This window comes from Dreissena polymorpha, chromosome 1, assembly GCF_020536995.1.
Source record: "Dreissena polymorpha isolate Duluth1 chromosome 1, UMN_Dpol_1.0, whole genome shotgun sequence".
Classification (NCBI taxonomy): domain Eukaryota; kingdom Metazoa; phylum Mollusca; class Bivalvia; order Myida; family Dreissenidae; genus Dreissena; species Dreissena polymorpha.
In genome coordinates, this window is record NC_068355.1 from 173470576 (window position 1) to 173496109 (window position 25534).

A 25534-nucleotide genomic window follows, 5' to 3' on the forward strand; every position below is an offset into this window, starting at 1 on the left:
AAACGCTACTAACTGAACGATTTGCACTTACGCATGATTTTTGAACGTACGTAGTTTTAAGAAACGGTCCCCAGGTGAATACCCCCGACGAAAAAGTCGTAAAATGACGCAGTTTGTGATTATCACATTGAATTCAGTAAGGGGTATTTCTTTAAAAAGTATACGATGATAATAGAATGCACATTCACAACATATGTTTCTATAGGAAAGTTTGTCTAACTTATTTTAATCATGTAGAAACTTTTAAATAGCTGTCTTCTTGATTTGAATGCTAATGTCACAGTATTCCAAATTACGGTCGAGATTTAAAGAAACCATATTTACATTCCTTTGAATTAAAAATGTGTGTTCAGTAAATGATATTTTCGCTTAAAGCATAAAACATGTTTTGCTTATCACAGTTAAACCGTTTTAAAAACGATAACATAATTGATTTATGAATATATTCAATCAAGAACTTTTTTTAAACGAGTTCACTGGCTTTTGAGTAAAGTTAAAACATGGATGGGACAGCTTGGGCAAAATAAGGTGTTCTTTGAATGAAGAAAATATTTTGCAGTATAGGCTTGTTGAATAGTGTTTGTTTATCATAAGCTCATCATACTGTTACAATTAATAAAATAGTTTCTAAAAAAGCTTTGTAAAATAAAATATACTTTAAAACATCTAACGTTTATTTTCATAAACTGTTATGTCGTCTTCAAGTCAGTCGTTTTGTTGTTAACAACCAGAACAAAATGATTTGTCCAAAGTTTGATCAAATCGTTTATGTTCAGATGACACCTTAAATAAATATTATTGAAGAAGCATAACTGCGATTAATTGTCGTTAATAATAAGTGTATACAACAACAACAACAACCTTTATTAGCATATGAGCATAGTACAATGCTTTTTTGCCACAAAACAAAAAGTTACGCAATGTGTGTGTTAAAAATACATTGATTCAATATTCAGAGAAGTTTACAAAAAACAGTAGTACAGCAGTAATCAATATAATTATATCATCAACTGTAATACAAGGAAAATGTAGAATTATTTTAATTATACAAAAATATTCAATGAAAAAATAAAATTAAAAATAACATGGCTATGTCTTGTAGAAGTTAACAATTATAACTGATTGTCTATATTATTACGCATTTCATTAGCATTGAAAATATATTTAGCAAGGCTTATTATGTCTCTTTTATTTGCCGACTGCATTAGAAGGTCAAATTTATTGAACGTTGGCCACCTTTGAAAATATGATTTTAAATGTTTCTTTCCAATTTCTCTATATAAAGGACAAACAAGTAGAAAGTGATACTCGTTTACTATAGCGTGTTCGTTGCAAAACTTACATTTTCTATTTTCGCGTAGTATGTTATTATAACGACCTCTTTCTATTTCTAATCTATGTGACGATAATCGAAATCGTGTAAGTGATGTTTTATATTTCTTATTTGTTATAAAATCAAGATATGGTTCTAACTCAAAAGTGTTTTTAAATCTACAATAGCTCATGAGTCTAGGGGAATTATTGATCTCACTATACCAGCTTTGTTTGTAATTATCTAATAAACGTTATTTAATTGTATTGTAGATGAATGTTTGATCGGTTTGATTTATGATAGTTGTTTGATCCGCCAATATATTGCTTAACCCAAGCTCCTCAAGAGTGTTTTTTATGTGTGACGCCCAATTTCGATGGTTGAATGTGATATTTTGTTGTGCATCGTTAAATATCACAGAATATATTGTTTTTGTGATACTGTTATCACTTGATTTAAGTATTTTTAACCAATAGCGGAATATTTGTAATTTGTGTATTATGTATAACGGGTATCGTCCTAATTCTCCGTACATACCAGCTAGATTTGTAGATTTGTTTACTTTTAAGATTTTTCGAAGTAGTTTTGTATGTATTATTTTGATTTCTTTACCTTTCGTAAATCCCCATACTTCTGCTAAATAGTGTAGGGCTGGGGTGACTAGTTTATCAAATAGGTTTAATTGTTCGCGTGTTGAGAATTCGTATTGATTAATAATAGTGAAAAGTTTATGTAGAGATCTATTTCCGCGTTCTGCTAGTGTTTGGGCTGTTTTATACCAGTTACCATTCTTAAATAGTGTTATACCTAAGTACTTGAAAGATGTCACTATTTCTAATAATTCCCCGTAGAGGTAAAAGTTATAATTTGTATGGCGATTACTTTTTTCAAAGATCAAGACCTTTGTTTTACGTGTATTAATTTTAAGTTGAGATAATATGCAGTAATTTTCAATGTCATTCAACATTGATTGTAATGATGTTGGTGATGTCGAAAATAGAACTTGAGCATCTGCGTATGATAACAAGAAAAACTTAATGTCGTTAATCGTTATAATTCCTTCGATGTTTGAGTTTATGTTCCCTACCATATCATTGACGAACATTAAAAAAAGTATGCTTGAACAAGGGTCTCCTTGTTTTACTCCTGTATTAGATATTATATGATCGGATATTTGTGATTTCATTTTAACGGCTGCCTTAACAGAAATATACATAGCTCGAAACACGGATACAAGTTTGGTACTAATTTTTTGCGATATCAGTTTTTGCCATAATAGTGCACGGTTTATGCTATCATAGCATTTAGCATAATCAATGAAAATGCAGTATAATTTTTGGCCCGAATTTAGTACTTTATTTATTAGACTGTGAAGTATAAAAATACAATCTACAGTACTTTTGCCTTTTTGATAACCGTATTGGAATTCAGATATTGATTTGTTCGATTCGCACCATTTGGTTAGTCGGTTTAATAACACTTGTGAATAAATCTTTGATATTATATTATTTAGGGTTATTCCGCGATAGTTTTCTGCTTGATTTGGGTCACCACTTTTATAAATTGGTGTAATGTAACCTAGTCCCCAATCCTTCGGGTAATTTCCACTTTCAAATATGTTATTGAATATATGTGTCAGATGTGGTTTTATGATGGTGTATGAAGCTTTGATTATTTCAGCTGGTATCTGATCCGTCCCGCTTGATTTTCCGCTGTGTTGTGTTGATAATGCTTGTTGTATTTCATTCTATGTTATATGGGAGTCAAGAAAATCATTTGTTTCGCTGTTGCTAGTGTTGTCATGGATATCGACAGATATGTCAGGATGGTTAAATATTTTTTGAAATTACATACTGAGAAACAGGGAAATTGTATTCTTAAACAAGTTGTAGTTTTACAAAGATTAGAAATTGAACGTAAAAATAATGCTAACAATTGGTCATCGAAAATACGGGACATTCTTAACCAAACCGGTTTCACCGATGTATGGCTTTTCCCCGAATCTGTTAACAATGATCACTTTATCCCGTTATTCAAAAACAGATTACGAGACCAGTATATTACCAACTGGGATATCAGTGTGACGTCGTGTAGCTCAATGATCCTATATAAGGAACTCAAACCGGTTTTTGAAAGATCATCGTATCTTGATATTGTTGACAACAAAAAACATAGGAACATTATTGCAAAATTACGTTTGTCCTCTCACAAATTATCCATAGAAACGGGCAGACACCAGAATATTGACAGAGATCAACGCAAATGTATATTATGTAACCTTAATGACATCGAGGATGAATTTCACTTTGTTCTTAAATGTCCTTATTATAATGATGTTAGGAATGTATTAATTCCGAACTATTATTGAATCCGGCCAAATATGTTCAAGTTTATTAAACTACTTAATAGCTCAAACAAAACTGTATTAAGAAAGCTAGCCATGAATTGTTTAACATGCTTTAAAATAAGAGAAAATGTCATATATATGTAGTGTTAAATAGAAATACATTTTTACAAAAAAATAAGGTCAGAAATATGTAATTATACCTATATTTGTAAACCTATATGCATAACATTGTGTGACCACTGTGTATTAAACCCATCCATGTACCATTCTCACGAAATATGTTCACGAACTATGTTTATTTCGTGTTTATTTAGATTATTTATTATTTAAAATGATGTGTGTTTTTGTGTGTACTTCAACGCATGCTGTTATCTATATGTATGTTAATGACGATGAGCTTCACATGCTTAAGTCAAAAATAAACTATTCTGTTCTGTTCTGTTCTGTTCTGTTCTGTTCTGTTCTGATAATGCTTGTTGTATTTCATTCTATGTTATATGGGAGTCAAGAAAATCATTTGTTTCGCTGTTGCTAGTGTTGTCATGGATATTGTCAATGTTTTCATTGGACATGTCGTTTATATCATTACTATATAAATTATTGAAATGTTCATACATGTTTTCTATATTGATGTTGTCGGGAATACTCGTATGTTGTTTATGACATTTTTTAATATTTTTCCAAAAATATTTAGGCTGGGTTTTAGCTATATTGGTTAACCGTGCCCCTTCTACGACTCTATAGCGGTGTTTTGCTTTTCGTCTTACATCGTTATATTTTGTTCTGTGCTGAATAAAATTGTGTCTGTTTGCATCAGTTTTACTTTTATTGAAAGCATTTTTTGCGTGTTTGAAATTGTCTTTTGCATTTTTACAGGTTGAATCGAACCATTGTGTTTTTTATGTTGCCTGTTGTGCGAATTTATTTTTATTACTTTTCCGAATATGCATGCACTGTTTTCTTGAAGATATTTAGTCAAAATACTAGTTTTCTCATCTACCGTTTTATTTTCATCAAACACTGTATTTAAGTTTTAAATTGTATTTTTATTGACGTATTAAATTCATTAATTTTAGATTCGTCAAACACTATTTTTTCAGTTTCTGTTGTATTACATTCATTAATATTAAATGGTGTCTTTTTGGTGTGATTTTTCATATTTAAACTAAAATATAGAGCTGCATGGTCAGAAAATTCTTTCCAGTCTAGAACTTCAAATTCTTTAACAAAATTCCGATCGAGCGTATCCTTTTGCATTAATAAATAATCCGTTACACTGAGGCCACGTGATGAACTGAAAGTGTAATTCCCATGTTTATCTTGCGCTAATCGACCGTTGGCAATAATGTGACTGGTGATTTTGCACATGGAGATCAAAGCGCGACCTTGAATGTCAATCACGTGATCTTGTATTCATGCGTTTAGGAAAACTCGTGGGCGTGAAGTGAGAGTTGTTTGTATTTAAAGTGGTATCGCCATCTAAATGTTTGTCATATTCTAATATGTCTGATAAATTCCCAGTTCTTGAGTTTACATCTCCAACAATGTATGTAAGGCCTAAATTACAATATGTTTCGATGCCTTTTTCTATTTCCTCAACAAAATCAAAGTCTTTGTCTTTGAATACTTTGGAAGTGATAGGTGGAATGTATGTACAACATAAGTATACATTTTTATCAAAATCAAACAGTGATTGATCTAATTTCAACCATACTATTCCATAATTATCTTTTTCTGCAACAGTTATCTTATTTTTAAATGTTGTTTTATAATAAATTGAAATACCTCCGGCTTGACGACCTTTTTTAATCCCATATGATTTATGTCCATAAATATGTTCACTTTGATAGTTTTGAATTTCGATGTTTGTTGATTGCGTTTTGCTTGTCCAAGTTTCACTTAATACCACAAGGTCATAATCGCTGATTACAGTTATACAGTAATATACAGTTTACGTGAACGTTTAACATCTATGTATTATTAATACATACAATTCATACAATTTCAAAACAATAAATTGCATAAATAAACAAAATAAAATGATACTGAAAAAATACTTTTGAGACTGAAAAAAGTACTTTATATAAGATATTTAACAAAATAATGACAATATACATGTTCCATTTCTACATCGAACTGGTCTTCATGATTAATGTTAAATGACACAAAATATAATCTTTTATTGTGAAATCAAGGATGTCGAGATGAAATATCAAAATTCAAAGCGTTAGTTAAGTCTCAACGTTCCCCCATGTGGTCAATGCGCCGTTCACCCATGTTAACAGCCGTTTATCTTCGTCCTGAAATAAACGAAAATATACGTGCCAAATGAGTATTAATGTTAAGATGAATAAATGTGAGCGACAAAAAACAATATGAATGACAATAAAACACTTACAACCCATATACTTCAGACTCATTAATCAGGTATAACGTGTTACTCGTTAACCCATTTACGCCTAGTGGGCTCTCCCATCCTTCTTAATTGGATAAATTTATTTCCAAAACTAGGAATGTCTTGTATATTTTTTACAGAAATTCTTTCAAGCAAACAGCGCAGACCCAGATGAGACGCCGCATGATGCCTGTGCTGTTTGCCAAGTCTTTTTTTCTAGACGCTAGGCATAGATGAGTTAAGAATATATAGGTAAAACACAAGTATTATTTACTATCAGACTTTTTATATTTGTTTACTTAGAGCATCAATTGAAATTGCATAGTTTTTACTGTATAGCAATTGTATTGACAGCCTTTTAATTTATTTCAAAAGGCGGCACTGACTATTGTTACTTCAAGTTTAATCCATTAAATTGTTAATGTGTTGTCATTCATTTATAGCAGGTATAAAAAAAACATGACCTAGCAGACGGGCCATGAACATTAACATAATAAGCATCACGGAACGACTTTTATCAGTCAGTATGTAGACTGTTTGTGCATGAAGTGGCAGAAATATGGCTGGCTTAAACCATGTGTGCATGTATGAACCTGGTTTAACTGCTACAGTATGAAAACCTGTCTATTACTACAGGCACAACATTGTTTTGTTCATGTCGTAAAAACAAATGCAACAGTTTAGTTGACGTGTTTGACGCATTTTTGTGGCCTTACAAATCTTTTCATAAGAATTAGTTTCGATCAAAAGGAAATGCCAGATACATCTTTATTATAAATTAAATCCAAAATTAGACAGTCCTATTAGACAAGTTATCAAGCAAATCTGAAACATATAAGTCAGATACTGCAATACTTAAAGAGTGTGCTACAATCCTTCAGCAAGAATGTCGTTCATTTATGGATGTCCAATGATTAACCCATTCATGCCTAGCGTCCTGAAAAAAGGACATTGCAAACAGCGTAAACCCAGATGAGACGCCGCATGATGCGGCGTCTCATCTGGGTCTACGCTGTTTGCTTACGGGAATTTATGTAAGAATTGTTCTAAATATAGAAATAAATATACTAGACATCCCGAATTTTGGAAATAAATTGATCCAACTTAGAAGGATGGGAGAGTCCACTGGGCATAAATGGGTTAAGTAGCGATACGTGTTTTTCGCTGTATTTTTATTACATGTCATATTGATAGTGGAAGCTTTTATGTTCCCATGCATAATTCACAGACAACGTTTTCAACAGATTGGTTCATGAATTATGTGTCAGTTTGAGAAAGCGGTTTGTGATTACTAAACGTTAAACTGGAACACTTAATTAGTTTGCACACTTTTTATGTTAATCACATGTAATGCAAACGAATACGGCATCACAACAATGTTGTAAGCTAATTATACTTTGAAAGGTCTATATCGAGAATATTTTACATAACAAATATGTTTGTTACACATGTAGGATTGTACAGCTGCGTCATACGCAATGTACACATTATATTATGTAAATTAAAATAATATTCGCAATACAAAGAAAGAATGCAAAGAAGTACGAAACTCGTGTATTCGAGCCCTGGTTGTTTAAAGCAGCTTGTCCAGTGTTTATTGTGAGTCTATATTTTTAAGTTTGCCATTTAACAGATGTTCAAACTTGGTAGAAACATGTATGTTTGATTTGGGTTAATATTCAGCAATTAAATTTATTATAAAAAGGTTATTCTTAACAATAAAAATAAAATTATAAAAGGGTTATTTCCAACAATAAAAATAAAATAAAATAAAAAATAGAAGCATGAGTGCATTTCGCGTCCTTTCAATACGATATATCTATACTTAAGGTTTGCAGTTGATATTAATTTGAATTTTTGAGATAATCGTTTCGCTTCGTTAAAAATTTCAGAACAAAAAGGGGCAATATTAAAGAAATATGGAAGAAAGAGCCAGCGTTTTTGCAATGAAGTTTCCAATTATGATACCTTATACTTATCTTTTAAACTTCAATTCGATGCCTTTTTAAGTTTTCAATGTATATTCCGGATAGAATGTATACACAAAGGGCAATATTTTTACAACAAGAGTAAATGTTCGTGTCTACTTAACGATACACAATATCATCCAATTAAATCTTAAGTTGATATCTCTTTCAGTGTTGGAAGAAACGTTCCGAATAGTATTTACGTTACACATATATCCAAAGGGAAACAGCTCTGAATCAAAGGGACCAAGATTTATTCTGCATCGCACATTCCCTTAAATAAAGCTACGTATATGGTAAGTTTCGATTTATTATCTTATTTATGTTGATATATGCTCACGACGATATTTTAAAATTAAGATTAACCAAGGACAATAATGCAAGGGCCATAACTCCCGAGTGGCGGGCGGGAGATGGCTGACTGTTAAAGTTTGCCTCTGTTTTATATTGTTTAATAATTTCTGCAGTTTCTGGAGTGGTATGGTTACAGAGAGGAAACCAAAAGGTGTGTACAAGGTAACGGCATGCGAGTCTGAAAGATTAAAGCACTGATGGACAGTTCGGAAATTATATATATTCATTCGAATTAAAAGGAAACTAAAAATGCGTATCACAAGGAGTGGAAATTGGAGTCTCAAGATCAACATACACACACCTTAATACATCGAATATTCAAGCTGGTACGGCTGCAGTTTCGGCTTCATACAACTATTCTATAATTTTCATTGCGTATGCAACATTAAAGAATCATGAGTAATATTCCAAATTATTTTTATGTTCCGCATTACAAACACTTTAAAATTGTTATGTTGTTTCCTTAGATAATTGTTAAAGAAAATTAATTGGATCGGCTTGTAAGTTCTGTCTATAAAACCTTATTTTATATTTTGAATACGTGAAAAAAAGATGTTTCATCGATTTGTAAAGTGGTAATTTAGAAAAAAGGTAATGTTTCACTGAGATTTCATACTCGCTGTTAGCAGTTTTATGTTATATAAAGAGTTACATTAAATGTAACTGTACAACAGTTATCTTGTATTAAAAATTCATTCATTGTATCCCAATATCTGCTCGAACATAGTTTTCCTGGTATTAATCTATTAAGCTGAGAGGCACATTAAACACTAGGGTCTGCACAAAATGCTTGTTTGAAAATAGTACTGAATACTATCACGTAATTTATTCACCTTTATTTACAACGAATTTCTGGCTCATGAGCATTTGAGCCTTGTTCTGAGAAAACTGGGCTAAATGCATATGCGTAAAGTGTTATCCCAGATTAGACTGTGCAGTTCGCACAGGCTAAACAGGGACGACACTTTTCGCCTAAACTTGATTTTCGGTAAGGAGGGACTTCCTTGAAGCTTAAAATACCATAAAAGCGGAAAGTGTCGTCCCTGATTAGCCTGTGCGGACTTCACAGGCTAATCTGGACGACACTTTACGAACATGCATTATGCCCAGTTTTCTCAGAACGCGACTCATTTAATCTTCCTTCCGTATGTATAGGTCACGTTTTCTGCCTCTTTATTAACATTAAGGAAGACAATACTAATGTGACAGACTAACCTTATCTCCAATTATGGAGCCCTACATAATAAAACACGTTGAAATAAGAGCTTTAAAAGCTAATTTGCCTGACCGCAAATAAGCTTACATAAGTTCAATTGCTATAAAAAAAAATACAGTTTGAATAACTCGGCTTATTTCTGTGTAAGACATTATTCTTAATTCACAATTTTTGTCTGTGTAGTATATGCGTTATACGTGATGTGACGGATAATACGTAAATGAGACGTGTAATGTATCAATAAAAAACATGGCATGGCATGGCATGCGTTAGATGTTGCCATCTTTGTGTCCGGCTATTGAAAAAAAAAACGGACAGAAACGTTTGTTTGCAGACACATTCATGCAAAATGAAGTTATTGACAAAATATAACTTAAATATGAAAGTTATCAACCAATCCAAAGTGCATTTCTATATAAGCGGGTCCTACGTAAAATGTCAATTATAAAAAGGTTGCGAGTCATTCAGTCGTGGCGAATTTTCCACAATAATGTTGTAATACACGCAATGTAAGAAGGAAAGATTGCTTACACGTGCATGCTTAACGGGTATTGAAGTTGAAGATCAAAGAACTAATACGGTTTTCAAATGCCCAATACAATCTTTTGAAAGAATAAACTATAGATGTAAACGTATAATTTTACGAGCCACTGAATGCCTATACAGGGGATTTGAACTGTAACAAATAAAAATATCTTACCGAACCTTATTCTGTAAAGATAAAATAGTCTACTTATTCAGAATACTCTATGTTCATACACATTAATGAACTCTTTGAATACGTTAACATGAACAGTCGTCTCTTTTTCATATATATATTTACATTTGCGGTGTTTGTAAAATTAATCAATAATGAATACTTATAATATGCAAACCATCATGATAATTTATACAATTTGTGTTTTCTAATAAACCAGTTACAATGTTAACAAAGATGTGTTGTTTTCTTCAATCCAAACTCATGTGAAATACCAGTGAAATCATTATATATCTACCATTATCTTGTTCCACTTAATTTACTTTTTTCAGTTAAAGTTTGTAGTATTTTGGTATTCAGTTCAATACCTACTTAAACAATCAAACAAGGCCCTACTTAAACAATCAAACAAGGCCCTACTTAATCAATCAAACAAGGCCCTACTTAAACAATCAAACAAGGCCCTACTTAAACAATCAAACAAGTCATCGTTTCCACTGAAACCCAGTCTGGTCCATGAGTCTACTATGCCCATATTCTGAGTCGACTCGTTGCGCAGTTTAATAAGGGGAGCCTGATATTACAAAAAAATTATTTTATCAGAAATATCGGTGCATATAATTCGCAAACATATTGAAGTTGCCTTTTACAACTTCCGGTGGGTACTACACATTTGGATTCATGAGTATATTGGCATACCCGATTCCTTCCAGCATGGTCGAGCATGAAAGGCTCTTGACTGGTTTCGTCTGAAGCACAATCCAAGCCTCTCTCCGCGCTTTGTGGGAACTTCCGGTTCCTTGCTTTCAGGTTTGTTAAGTACCGATGCATTGATGATTCCATCGTCAATGCGCTGGCATGATGTTTGAATTGTAAGCTCTTGATTAAGGTTAATCATTACTTGACATTAGGCGTGTGAATACCCTTAATAGATTAAGAGCCTGTCAACGCGTGTACGAACTGTGAGGGCTTGCTTTTATTCGCAAGCAATTTTTTTATAAAAAAAGCGGAATTAAATTATGATATTTGACGGTTAACAATTGCGAGTCTTCTGATGCCATGGTTTTCAAATGAATGAGCCGCTTCTGTGAAAATGTGATTTAATAAATGTGCGTAAACTATCATACTATCGCTTTCCGCCTTGAAATGGATTTTTGCATTAACCCCCCTTTTAACAGAGCATGGCCAAAATGAAATATAAGCGAGTAATGAGAACAAGTCGAATGTAACGATCGACTTTCAAGTTTGCTGTTTGTTTTAGCCGTTTTATAAGCACCTGCTTATTCAATTATTAACTCTTATAATTATATGAGTATGTGTCACCAAATATGTTAACTATGTAATACATTCGTAAATATTATGTTCGTACTGTGTGCTGCATAACGAATACGATAAGCCGTCAAAACCTGAATGAGTGCGATGATAAAATTTCAGTTCAGCAACCTGTGTCGATTCTGTTACGTCGACACAAGTAAATTGTAAATTATACAAATTCTTACGGTGGTCCAGTCTATTTAGGTAGTGTTTAACGCATTAAGTTTAGTTTAAACCTATTTAGTTTAGCTCGATTTCATCGTAAGCCTAAGGCTTATTTATAACGCTCTCGAGTCCGTGTCCTGGTACTAGAACCACAGTACTTGGATTCTTTGAGAGAGATCTAAAGAACGCCCCCACGGTGGGTAGCGAACCCATGACCTCCCGGTCGCTGTGCGGACACAATATCAACTACGCCACGTCGACGCATTCAGGGAATTAACATTCACATTCACTTGATGAATGCCACTTGAGACTATAAATAATGAAACATGTTCTTCAAAAACTTTTAGTATCGATAAGTTTATGTTTAATCGTATCAATAATATATTTAATTGAATCCGCAACATATCGATATTGTTGAGAGTGATTTTATCCCAAAGCAGCTCGTTGTGAACATATTCAATTAACATGCAATGGCGGTTCGTGTATGACTGGACTTTGGTGAGACCAGCGTATTGCATTTGACCGTTCACTGACCAAAAGATGACTAAAGACTTAATTAAATCAGGTGTTGTTGTTGCGTTTTTTTTTAAGGGGGGTGGGACCATCCAATGCTCTTTCAACATTAGCTCTTTGGATGGCTTAGACGTTCCAAATCAGTTTGTTTTAATAGAGCATCGACTAAAATATTATAGTATTAGATGTTAAAAGTAAACATACTTCAAAATGTGTTCCATTTACAAATGGAATAGCAAAGATATGTTCAAAATTATTTAGCACACAAGTAAGTGTAGGACTGTTAACACAAAAGTTGCTATCAGTATGTATTGTCATACACCATTAAAATGTCAAATTATGATACTGCATTTGTTGGTGATATGATGAGTTCAAAACATACAGCTTGGACAGAGCATGACTCTATAAGGATAATCGGCATTTCAAGCAACATATCTGAGTCGCGTTCTGAGAAAACTAGGTTTAATGCATGTGCGTAAAGTGTCGTCCCAGATTAGCCTGTGCAGTCCGCACAGGCTAATCAGGGACGACACTTTCCGCCTTATCCGTATTTTCGTGTAGAAGAGACTTCCTTTAAACGATAAATACCATTAAAGCGGAAAGTGTCGTCCCCGATTAGCCTGTGCGGACTGCATAGGCTAATTTGGGATGACACTTTACGCACATACATTAAGCCCCGTTTTCTCAGAACGCGACTCATAAAATTGAGCTATATGCGACTTAAACAAACAAAAAAGCTATTCCATACTGCGCCTTTGTGTGTGATATTCCATTTATAAAAGCGAGTTACACTTCCTACAACTCGTGAGCAAGATTTTGTTTTTAATGGTACATGAAAGAAATATTAACACCTAAGGCTTTCATAGGGATATACTTTCAGAAGCTTCTGTTTAATGAATGTGATCAAAGTTTTAGAGAAAACAGGATTATCGAGAAGCATTTGTTGTGATGACTTTGGCATCAATATTTCCACTAAGTCGTTTTAAAATATAATCCACATATACCAATAGAAATAGATCCGTTCATTAAGGTAAAATTGTTACATTGCTTGTTGTTAAGTATTTATAGTTTTTTTTTTGTAGGATCCGCAAATGTGTATTAATGTTTTAAGCTATGTTATTAATAATAAATAATAATAGTCCGTGATGAAAACAGATGTAGTAAGTATTAATTAACCCATTTATGCCTAGCGTCTAGAAAAGAGGCATTGGCAAACAGCGTAGATCCAGATGAGTTGCCGCATGATGCGGCGTTTCATCAGGGTCTGCGCTGTTTGCTTAAAGAAATTTCAGTAAGAAATATTCTAAATATAGAAATAAATATACTAGACATCCCTAATTTTGGAAATAAATTGATCCAATTTAGAAGGATGGGCGAGTCCACTAGGCATAAATGGGTAGAGTCGGTATTGTATGGTTAATATTTAAAATTGCTGTTTTCCGTTTGTGTACGCAAACACATTTCGGCATATAATTTTAAACAATTTGCATTTGTGCAAACATATGTAACCTGCTACCTTCATGGCATCTGTAAAATTAAGCTTGAGTAAACATATTCCAACATAACTTGAGTGCAGCTATTTTCGTATAATCATTTTTTTTCAAACTCAATTTCCAACTAAGACAGCGTTTGCCACAAATGAGCAACTAAAGCAGAAAACGTGTTCAAGTATCGTGTCCATTTTCTAAATAAGTACACTACGCACATAATACGTATGCTTGTGGGATTTAACATAATTAAGTTTATATAGGTCTTAAACAGTCCGCGTTCCCTAGTGGATTATCATCAAATGAATTCCAAGATATATGATATACCCGCATGACGAATACTTATATTATCAAATACGTGATGCATCAGTAATGGATAAATATATAAACTAAATGATAACCATTTCTCCAACATGTCATTAAATGTTATGTTTTGAACCAAATTATAAATACAGTATGGAGTCAGAAAGTGGTATGTGTATTTTGTAGACAGATCCTGACTTGGTTCATGTTAACCATCATCTCTTTGTACGATCGGTATTAAATTTTCAACGAAGGTAATTACCGTTCCTATGACGGTATTCTACATATGCAATGAATTTAATCATCTTTTCAAGAGGGTCACCTAAGAATAATTCATTTTGAACATTTCCCAGTGGGTGAGTAGATGCTGTTGTACGAATGAAAGGTGACCTAAACAAGCAAATTATATTTATAGCTCCCGCTATAATCGCATGAGTCTTTTGGGGTAACATTATTTCCATAAAACATTCCGATTTGATTCATAAAACAAAAAGAAGAAAAATCACATCATCTTCGCAATGATCCAACCAAACCAATTATTGAGAAAAATGCATGTGCGCATGTCAGTTGTGGTGGGCAACATAATCAACAATCCAAGCAATAACGCAAATACATGTTAATGCCGTTTACGAATATATACCTCACCCAGTGCAACAAGTAGTAACTCTTTAAGTAGGACAAGTCTCGCGTCTCCATGTACTCTGGACGTTTGTCAGCGCTTAGAGGATTTCCATTCTGAAAATGACAGTAAAATGACAGAATACTATAATGCAACAATATACATATATTTGTATACTCTAATTAAAGTTAAATTAAAATAGGCGCTACCATACGTTGAGATGCTATTTGTGTTAATCGTCAATGTTATGCAAAGATTTTCACTGGTATTGAACTTCGTGAGGTGATATTAATTAAATATTTAATTCAAAACATAACTTAAATAATGGTTTTAATATTCAAGGGAAAACAGACGGGAATTTATTAGCTACACAGACGTCAATCATTTGGAAATATTTGCATATAACTGAATAGATCCGAAAAATCAATATATACATATAAATCTATTGCACACCGATTACACCTAATGCGTAAAGCTCAACTAAACACCATCAAACGTATTGCCTATACATCAAAATCGAATTTACAGGATTACCAAACGCTGTAATGTCGTTTACGTAATCACAATTTTAGTTGTTTTTTGACAATGTAATTATATCCGATTTTTAATTCTTCATAGGCTTAAAAAAAGCGCAAATTCTTCCAAACAAAAACGTGTTCAATTCATATTTTATTCGCATCTCAAATAACATTTATAATTAAAACCAAGTGGTGCAACTGTGTTTGAATTACAAACGGAACATTCTAACGCTAACACGTGTTTATTCATATCACTTTTATAGATTCAAGTTTTTAAACATTATATATTGTGTTACCTTAACGTACATATTCATTATAAGAAAAGCTTACAAGACAATAATTTAGCACACAGTATCGAGGCATTGTATACGCAATTTTGATTAGGCTATGTGGTAAAGAAATGTGTCTGCAAAACTGAATTATCACTTATGTTAAATGACATAAATTTGTGGTTAAGTTCTCATATTTCAGTTCAGTTCATTCTTTCTAATAGCGTATATTTAGGCTACTGACCTCGTCTGGCTGTGTTGGCATCCACAGGGAATTCGCCGCAAGGAGGCAGCAAGCCAAGATGGCTGCGAGTATCACTGTCTGCGTCTGAATGTTTGTTTCTAAAAAATATAAATATCATCACTATCATACCTGATATTGACATGAACGAAGTTTTTATTGCACAGTAACTAAATATAAAGGAATGCGTAGGCAAACGAGCCTCGCGAAAATACGTAAAATGACATTAGTGCTTTGTTAACGGTGAAGAAACTGTAAACATAGCTTTATATGTGACATTTGAGTCTATGCCGATTCAAAACAGCATCAACAAACAGCAAACTGCATTCATTTGTTATATGAGATATATACACCTTGACATGTCTTGATATGGAACATTTGCGTTTCATGTTTTTGTAGTAAAAGCAATTGAACATAAATCACCAGTGCACTAATGCATGAGGTTTGGCTGCAGGCCTGTGCTACACAAGCGTGGTTCAATAAATACATGCGCATTGTTGTTTTTGTCAAGCACTTTGATTAAATTGGATCCAGCCTGATAACCATATTGAAATCGCCGTATATGTATATTGACATTACATAAGTCACTCTCAGGTTTAAATCATACAGTGTTAACACAAACGGATGCTTTCTAAAGCAGTCAGTTTATTACATCCGCTTACATGCGGCGCAAGGGTAAGTTTAGAGGGCATGTTTAATGTTAATGGATTCAAAATGATTATTCATTTATGTGTAATTGACTCTTTTGGAGATTCCTAAATGTGTTTAGATGTCTCATTTTGTCGGATATTTATAACATTTAATTGATTGTTTGTGGTTGAACTGACGAATGTTTTTTTAAATGAAAACACGTGAGGATATAAGATAATAAATAAAGTGTTGCAGATGGGTGGAAAACGCATTTTTTTTTTCCAATAAATTTTGTCAAGGCTTGTGTTAACCAAATTCAAGTAAGGTTTTTTTATAGAGAAGAATTAGAAACAGCGTTTCCTTTCCACATGTTTTTATCCATTTTGAAATATGCATTATGTGTATAATGACATATCATATAATGATGGTGTTGTTATAAATAAATACGTTTAAACTCAAACTAAGGCTTTCTATTAAAATAGAAAACGTTTTTCTGTCAGCACTTTAAAAAATAACATTGACAAAACCGCAACGCAGGGCGGAATATTATTTTTTGCCCTTTGAGCTAACAGTCTGTTTACTGTAAACGGCGCTTTCACACAACAGTTTACTATCACATTATTTCATTACAGAACAGAACAACAGACCGGAACAGAACAGAACAATATTGGTCTCATGTCGACTTGTGATACCTGACTGTAAGTTTAATAAAGAAAAAACAAATGCACCGAAAGATAATGTCATAATGTATGATAATGCGTTGTTTTAGTCGCACGTTATTGAAGTAATTGTATTAAGTGTGAAACACCCTGTCACACACCAATGCAAATTCTACAAAAGTTTACTACGCAGCTTTTGTTTTTGCAAGTAATTGGATATTTGCGATAGACCATTGTGATTCAGCATACAACACTATCAAGTCTGCCATGTTCATTAACTTACATTTTAAAGTGTACCAATATGTCTGTAAAGAAACAGTTGAAACTAAATTTCATTACAGCTAGGAAAAGCTTTGACCGTGAGGTTCTAAAAAGTAAAAGATCCTACTGGGTGTCGTTTCAAAACGAACTGCTTCGAGATTGTGAAACAAACCAACAAGAGTTTTGGAAGTCCATAGGTCGGGTAGGTGTTGCTCATGCTAGAAATAAATCTATACCTATGGAAGTTTTATGTGAAGATGGCTCAATATGTAATGATGTTAACACTGCCCTTAATACATGGAAGGAAGATTTGAGTAGTCTATTTGTAAATAGACAAGTGTCTACCCAATCAATAGACATACGAGAAAATGTAGTTAATGGAATTGTTCATGACTTTTCTACATATATTCTGAATAAAAATATTACTTTATTAGAAGTTCAAAAAGCTTTACAAAAAAGCAAAATTAGGTAAGGCTTGTGGTATAGATACTATTCCAGTTGATATTCTGAAAAATAATAATTGTGTATCGTGTTTTACATATTATGTACAATGTTTGCTTCGACACAGGAATTATTCCAACTGAGTGGGGTAAAATCATTTTAAATCCTATCCCCAAATCTGTTACATCTAAAACATGTGACCCTTTATCATATAGAGGCATTGCTTTATCAAATTCTATGTACAAAATTTATTGTAATAATTTAAATGAAAGATTGTCTGTTGGGGCTGAAGAAAATAATATTTTAGAAGACGAACCAAATGGATTTAGGAAAGGAAGAAGCACTGTTGATCATATTTCATCATTCACTTATATAATTGAAACTCGAAAGAAACAGAGAAAGTCGACCTTTTGTGCATTTATTGATTTTAAGAAGGCGTACGATTTTATTAGTAGAAATATTTTATGGTTAAATTAAGCAACCCTAGTATTAGGATTGGTGGGAAAATATTAACTGCATGAAAGTGATTGTATACAAATGTATCCTCAAGTGTGAGAGTGAATGGTTATTATACTGAATGGTTTGATGTACAGTGTGGCCTTCGACATGGGTGTTCCCTATCACATTTACTTTTTAATATGTTTGTGAATGTTTAAGCTATTAAAATAAAGGCCGCTGATTAAGGTATATGTTTAGAAAATGATAAAGTATGCATTCTTCTTTATGCAGATGATATTGTTCTTATAGCAGAGAATGAAGAAGATTTACAGTTTATGCTTAATATTTTAAATGATTGGTGTAATGTTAACTATATGGTTGTTAATCCATCTTAAAGTAACATAATACATTTTAGACCAAACTATGTAAACAGAACTTCATTTAATTTTACATGTGGTAATCATAATTTGCAAGTAAATGGTAGGTACAACTACCTTGGTCTATTGTTGGATGAATATTTGGATTTCAATATAACCGCAAAGTCTGTGGCACAAAGTGCTGGAAGAGCTCTTGGCTTGTTGATAGCAAACTGTAAAGCAATGGGTGGTGTTCCGTACAATGTATTTACTAAGCTTTATGACAGCTCAGTTTGGCCAGTTAGCTAATTTGGGGTACAAAATCATACACTTGTATAAATGCTATACAATCACGAGCCATGCGCTTCTTTCTTGGTATGGGTAAATATGCACCCAACTATGCCCTTTATGGGGAGATGGCCTGGCAGCCACCGCATGTGAAACAATGTAAGTCTGTGGCCAATCAGTGGCATCGGTTAAAATCTATGGATTTTCAAAGAATCAACAGTAAAATCTTTACTTTTTGTTGTGATAAAAGTAGTAGTCGTTGTAAAAACTGGGAATTCCTTTTAAAAAATCATATGCTAAGTATTAATATGCTACAAACATTAGAATTATGTACAAGTATGTCACGTAAATCATTTTGTGATAAGGTATTACAAGGCACCATGGGTAACTTTATCTCTGTATGGCGTAATAGTATTCAGAATGATGTTGGTACGTCTGGTAGAGGGAGAAATAAGTTACGTACTTACAGATTGCTTAATCATGTTATGTGATTGAACCATATGTTAAGTCGTTTCTATCTCCTAAGTACAGATCTGCCTAGCTAAATTTCGTTATGGGGTTGCTCCCCTTAAGTTAGAAACTGGAAGATACGAAAACATTCCAGAAAATCAGCGTGTCTGTCCGATATGTAAAGTATCAGTTGAAACTGAAATACATGTTCTATTTGAATGCAATGCCTATCAAGATTTGAGAGTTGTACTAAATAATAAAGCTTATGATGTTGAAAATAACTTTGTCAATTTTACCAAACAAGAGAAGTTAAACTTTGTGCTCTCCAACACTGATTTAGTCAATATTACTGCCAAAACCTGCTATGTAATTTTAAAATCTAGGAATAATTTGTTGTACAGTTAACTATGTGTATAAATTCTATAAGGATATGTCATGGCTGCATAATAGAAATTATTATTTAGTTAGCATCTAAAATATAGATATCTAATACACTTTACTATTAAGTCCCGAGTTAATACTTCTATAATTGCATTCATTTCATATTTATTATTTCGTACATGGTTAAATATCATGTGCAGCAATGACATTTTTTATATATATTTAGGTGTAAATCTATCTCTATGCTTGTTAGAAGGGAGATAAATCTACAGTGCTTGGTGGCAGCAAACTGTTGCCGTATCAAGATCTGTGGAGTTACCCCCCTTTTGCAAATAAGAAGTAATGGCGGACGCGGAGAGTATTCAGGGGAGATAATTGGGTAATTACTAAATTATGGAACGGTCTATTGTCAGGTTTATGTATAAATACTTTGTTTATTATTTATTATTATTTTTTACTGGAGTCTTTTTGTCAATATATATAATTCAGGATATTGATATGGATATATTGAATATTAACTGCTTCTTGTCTTAAAAGAAAAATATTTTATCACTGTTAATACTGTTATGTTTCTTATCTGAACATACATTTTAGCTGAAATACAGAAGGTCATTGCCAACCAATCCACCTAGTATCAAATTAAAGCTGATGCTTGCTCTTTAAAAATATGTTTTCTTTTTTAATATGCGCATTAGTGCCTTGATCTTTAATACTCTGTATTTAATGTATGTGTATTATTATTATGGCAATTGTTTAATCAAAGGTGGCAATGGCAATCTGGTTTTTATGATATGTCATAGAAATCAACGCTTTTAATATGATAGGAATAGTTATTTGTCTATTTGTTACATATTTAAAAAAAAAATGTCTATTACAAATCTGTAAAGATTGGACATGCATGTTCATCATCTTATATTGTATCTGTATATATTGTACATGTCATGGATTAGACAATACACTTGTAAACTTCTTTGTCTGAAATTATTCATGGATCCCATCTTATCTGAATACTAAACGATGTGCAGAAATGTCAGTTAATTCGATCACCAACTATGTTTCACAAATAAATCGAAATAGATAATTATATAAAAGTGATATTCACCATATATGTTCCACTTAATTTAAAATCTCAGTAGAACATAAGAAAATACGCTTACACTTTAAATTATGTGCATTAATTTGAGAATCCCAGAGGAACACATACAACAGACTGACTGCTGCTAAATAATAAAGCAAAAATAAATTCTGAATGAAATACGTTTGGAATAAAATCACTAAATGCGTTGTAACTAAATGTAAATAAAAGTTCGTTGAAGGCGTAAAACAATAAACATGAAAGCTTTAAGTTTTTCGTCTTCAATGATAACATTTTGAAGTACTTATTCAAATGATTTTGATGATTAATCTTAAAAATATTTAAAACGTTGAAATACAATATGACGACATACGGACACTTCAAACGATGCTTGTGTTTTAATAAAAAACTTACAACAGACAATTCGAATATAATCATAAGTTATAAGTATAAAAGTTATGCGAACTGAGCCTTAGAAGGATATGCATTCAGCGTTTTTGGTTTTTGTACTTAACTCATCAATTCTATGATGTGTAACTTCTAAAAACCCAACATATTTTCGCATATTGCAGAAATGTATTTTCAGTTATACAAATCAACGCAATCAGCTCTTCATATAAAAGTTTCATTGTATTCATTAAGTATGGTTTAATTGACGTCGTTCTCAAGAACCATGACTGTTTCATGTATTATGCATACCTTTATATACTTACTTGAAACTTCAGTGAGCTAACATTGAAGAACCAGTCCAAGAGGATGCTATATATTGAGTAGACATAAAATATTCAAAGGTTTCCATAACGCTTGGCTCTTCAAAGAGTTAAACTGATTATCTCAACGCTAAAAGTTTGCTTGTCTGACTCCGTTCATACTTTCCAGTATCGATAAATTGCGTTTAGAGCTTGTCTTCAACGTTCTGTATCATTTGAAGGAATCTGCTGTTATAATTGTAGTAAATAACCTTCATTTTACATTTTCAAAAAAATTTTGACTTCTATTTATACATCATGCGGCGTCTCATCTGGGTTTACGCTGTTTGCGAAGGCCCTTTTTTCTAGACGCTAGACATAAATGGGTTAAAAACATTTGAAATGTTCGTAAGTATATTTGGTTTTGTTTGTTGTTGTTTCGTACGGAATGAATCGTTATTAAGTGGAGTATTTCTGTCCGAAGGGCACTTTATATACATCATTTTCATGTGTGAATTATAGCAATGGTCAATTCGTTTATTTAAACGAAGTACAGCACGTTATTCATGTTTTTACCACTTAATGAGATTTAAAAAATATATAAAAGTCTAATAACACAAGCATATTACGTTTTTATTTGTAATCAACACGTCGAAAAAGTTACAGTATATGATATAACTGGAATATGCAGAACGTTTGTTTTATTAAAAAGAAAGTTTTCTTAAGTGTGTATCTATATTTAGTGTGTATCTATATAAAGTGTGTATCTATATTATTTACAAATACCTAACTCAAACTCAACCATTAAGTTTTACAGCGGCGACTATGCAGTTTTATGCAATCAAGAATAAACTGTTATATTATATGCCATACAGATAGTAAAGTCATATTGAATTTCAAGTTTATAATTGTTTACTTAATTTTTGGCATTTATAGGTCTTGTATAGATTTTACATGTATTTACATAATGTTACAATTGGATTAATGGAACTAATTTAACGCGTTAAAATTCAAATCATAATATATCAACTAAAATTATAATCATATGTAGTCAAATACGTTGTATTGTCTTCCGTCGCTCAAAGTCAATAATACAACTAACATTGTATAAGCATACCCATGAGTTATCTTTTACAAGTATGGCAACATCAGTCTCAAACTGAAAGCAATTTAGACTGACTTGAACGAAAATGATCCGCCGTCTTAATTGCTCTTCTCAACTAATACAAAACGATTTTCTAACCCTTGATGTCGCTTGATGTTAGCTTTAGATCACCTCTCAAAGGAAATCATGCGCCGGCAATGTGCTGGAATATTTGTTAGAATGGTTTAAAGTGTTTTTTTATTTCGAATTATTGTCAACATCTTTTTTAAGATAGTATTTTCATTATGTGCATTGTTTTCTTCTTATTGAGGGAATGCAATCTCCGATATTTTCATGGGAGTTATAGATATATGTTAATTGCTCAATAATAAACGACTTATGTGATAAAAATATTAACTGGAAACACACTATGTACTGTTTAAATTGTTTAAATTGTATATTCAGTGTAGAGCCTTGTTAGTTTTCAAAAATTACATTATTCTCAATTAATACTATTAATGTTAAAATTCATTTTGTATGAGATCTAAGTGCCTATATTTGAAAAGATACATTTTAAGTGACGACACAAATAATAATCTATGTTAGGAATTTTTAAGTGGTAACTTGAGATTTAGAGAGAAGAAAAAACAACGGATCATGTAAATCAACACGATCGTGTTTATTTAACTTAAAGCAGGGCTCAAGAAAACGGGAGAGAAGGGGGTCTTTAAAAAGCATATGCCGTTTGATCTTCATAAAATCCTATGTCGTTACTCATTAAAATCGCATCATCAAGACGATTCTAATGCGTAGCCACAAAATTCAAAAAGAGTAAGCGAATGGAAAAGTCCCTTTAATAAAATATTTGCTCATTATATCACTTCGCTTAAATCAACGATAACGTTTGCTCGAAGTTCGATTAACCTGACCCTTAATCACTGTATTTGTTAAATAAAAGAGACACGGGAAAGAAATTTCAATTATTAAAATCACTGATTCTGGGAAAAAGGAATGCGTACATGTCTACCTGTCATATTATGGGAACATATTCCTTCTTCTTTCTTATGTCATAGTGTTTATACTTTTCACTGGATCTGAACCCATAAATAAGAATACGCCGCCGAAGTAAAGGTTCTTCTTTTGTAAAGCACTTACATACAGAACAGATGAATATTCCGAAATCTTGGAGCATTGCGTAAAAGGACACACGTGTTTGACTTAAAACTATAAAGAACTAATTCTTCAAAGCGATACTGGACTTCTTTTGTATTGCATGCTTACTATAACAGTAATCCACAGCTGGTTTGGTTCGGTGAGTGAGGTGATTGGTGAACGTTGAAAGGATCTAATCATGTGCCTTGCGCCAGTCTGTAGACGATAAGGCGTATGCATTTTAACAACTTAGTAGATACACCTAGACGCTGACTAGGTGACTATACTCCTGGGTTGCGTATTTTCTCCAAAAGTGTGACCATTTAAGCTGTCGCAGCGGAACTGACGGCGTCAATGTCTTCTTTTGGGATACAGTGACTTAAACCATTGACATCCTAAATGAAAATACCCCTTCCTGTAGGTGATGGTATAGTCATAGGTTGACTGTGCAGTAAACCACCGATGACTCATGGCATCTTTCTTAAATGAGCTGCTGACTGTAGGTAAGTTGAGTGTTATATGTAAAAACCTCAAATTTCCCACCAAACAAATAGTCACGAACCTGTTCAAGGACTTACCATTTCAAGGCAAGAAATTCGAGCCTGTGAAGGATAAGATCACTCACTTTTCTTCAGACTACGGCCTGCGAATAATAGAGGCCGTTCCTTCCCATCTTGTCGTTGGTATGAAACAGCACCGAGTCTAACGAAAGACGCCTCTGTATGTAAGATGAAGAGCTTGCTGTATTCCGCGTAATACTATGCCAAAACTGATGGATTGGTTATCTATGCCTTCAACTCATCTGTTGTGGCTCTTCTCACTTGAAAAGCATCGGCTTAGTCTGCTACGGTGGCTTTTTTCATATTTCTTCTTTGTCGGCTGCCCCACCAGTAGATCATTAAGCGGTCTTGCTATCGCGGCAAATCCACGAATGAATCGCTGTCAGTAGCCGATAAACCCCAAGAACTACCTAATTTCTTTGCAGGACTTGGGAATCGGCCATTCCTTCGCGACATTTATCTTCATGTAATGCCCTTTGCAAATACTACATGAACCCAATATATTGTTTCCTTCTGGAAAATTTTCTAGGGTTGATCTTCAAGTTATATTCCACTAAGCGCAAAAAAAACAACAAAATACAGATGTTCCATATTGCCTTCAAAATCAGAGCTGAAAATGATGATGTCATCAAGTATATAAGAAAGTTTCTCAAAATCATGTCTCCCATCCAACGTTCCATCAGTCTGTGAAAGTTTGAAACGTTGCCGGAGCACTGCATAATCCAAAAGTCATCCGGTTACATTCGTAAAAGCCGAGATCCCAAACTTGAAAATCTATCTTTTCCTTATCGTCCACATTCAGTTCTATATGCCAATACCCCGTCAAGTCTACCTTAAAAAAAATACCGCGCGCCTGCCAACCTATGCAGCGTGTCCTCGACTCGTGGGAGTGCCTATGTGCCCTGCTTTTTGCGAAAGTTAAGTTTCCTAAAGTCGATGCAGAAGCGTATTGTGTAAGCCTTCTTCCTCACGAGGACTAGATTTGAAGAGAATGGGCTACTTGACTTTATTATGGTATCGCATTCGAACATATCTTGCGGATGTCGTTTCACGTCTTGAAACAGGAAAGAAGGTATCCTTCGGCAACACTCCTTGAAAGTTTCCGGATTTTCAAGCTAAATTATATTCTTTACCGCTGAAATTTCCGAAATCGATTGTTGTTTAAGGAAAATAGACTCCCTTTTCAAATAATTTTAAAACACTTCCTTGATGCTCCGGAGATAATAAAGATTTACTCAACTGGACTACATATATTGCTCTTATTTCTGTGCCCCATTGGCTTAAATGTTTTGTTTTTGATGTAATTTTTGCTTACCCACCGTAAGCCAATGAGGCCAATGACGAAGAACAGAC

General features: G+C 33.1%; 1 long non-coding RNA gene across 1 annotated transcript in view; it reads right to left on the reverse strand.

Moving 5' to 3' along the window:
• Positions 1 to 5782: 5782 nt before the first annotated feature.
• The window catches only part of LOC127861788 (uncharacterized), a 39767-nt gene continuing 20015 nt past the window's right edge, over positions 5783 to 25534 (reverse strand). The window contains exons 2-4 of the long non-coding RNA XR_008040320.1: positions 15721 to 15818; positions 14716 to 14805; positions 5783 to 5959 (exon numbers count right to left, since the gene is read on the reverse strand). This is a non-coding gene — a long non-coding RNA (uncharacterized LOC127861788). The remainder of the gene's footprint in view (positions 5960 to 14715; positions 14806 to 15720; positions 15819 to 25534) is intronic.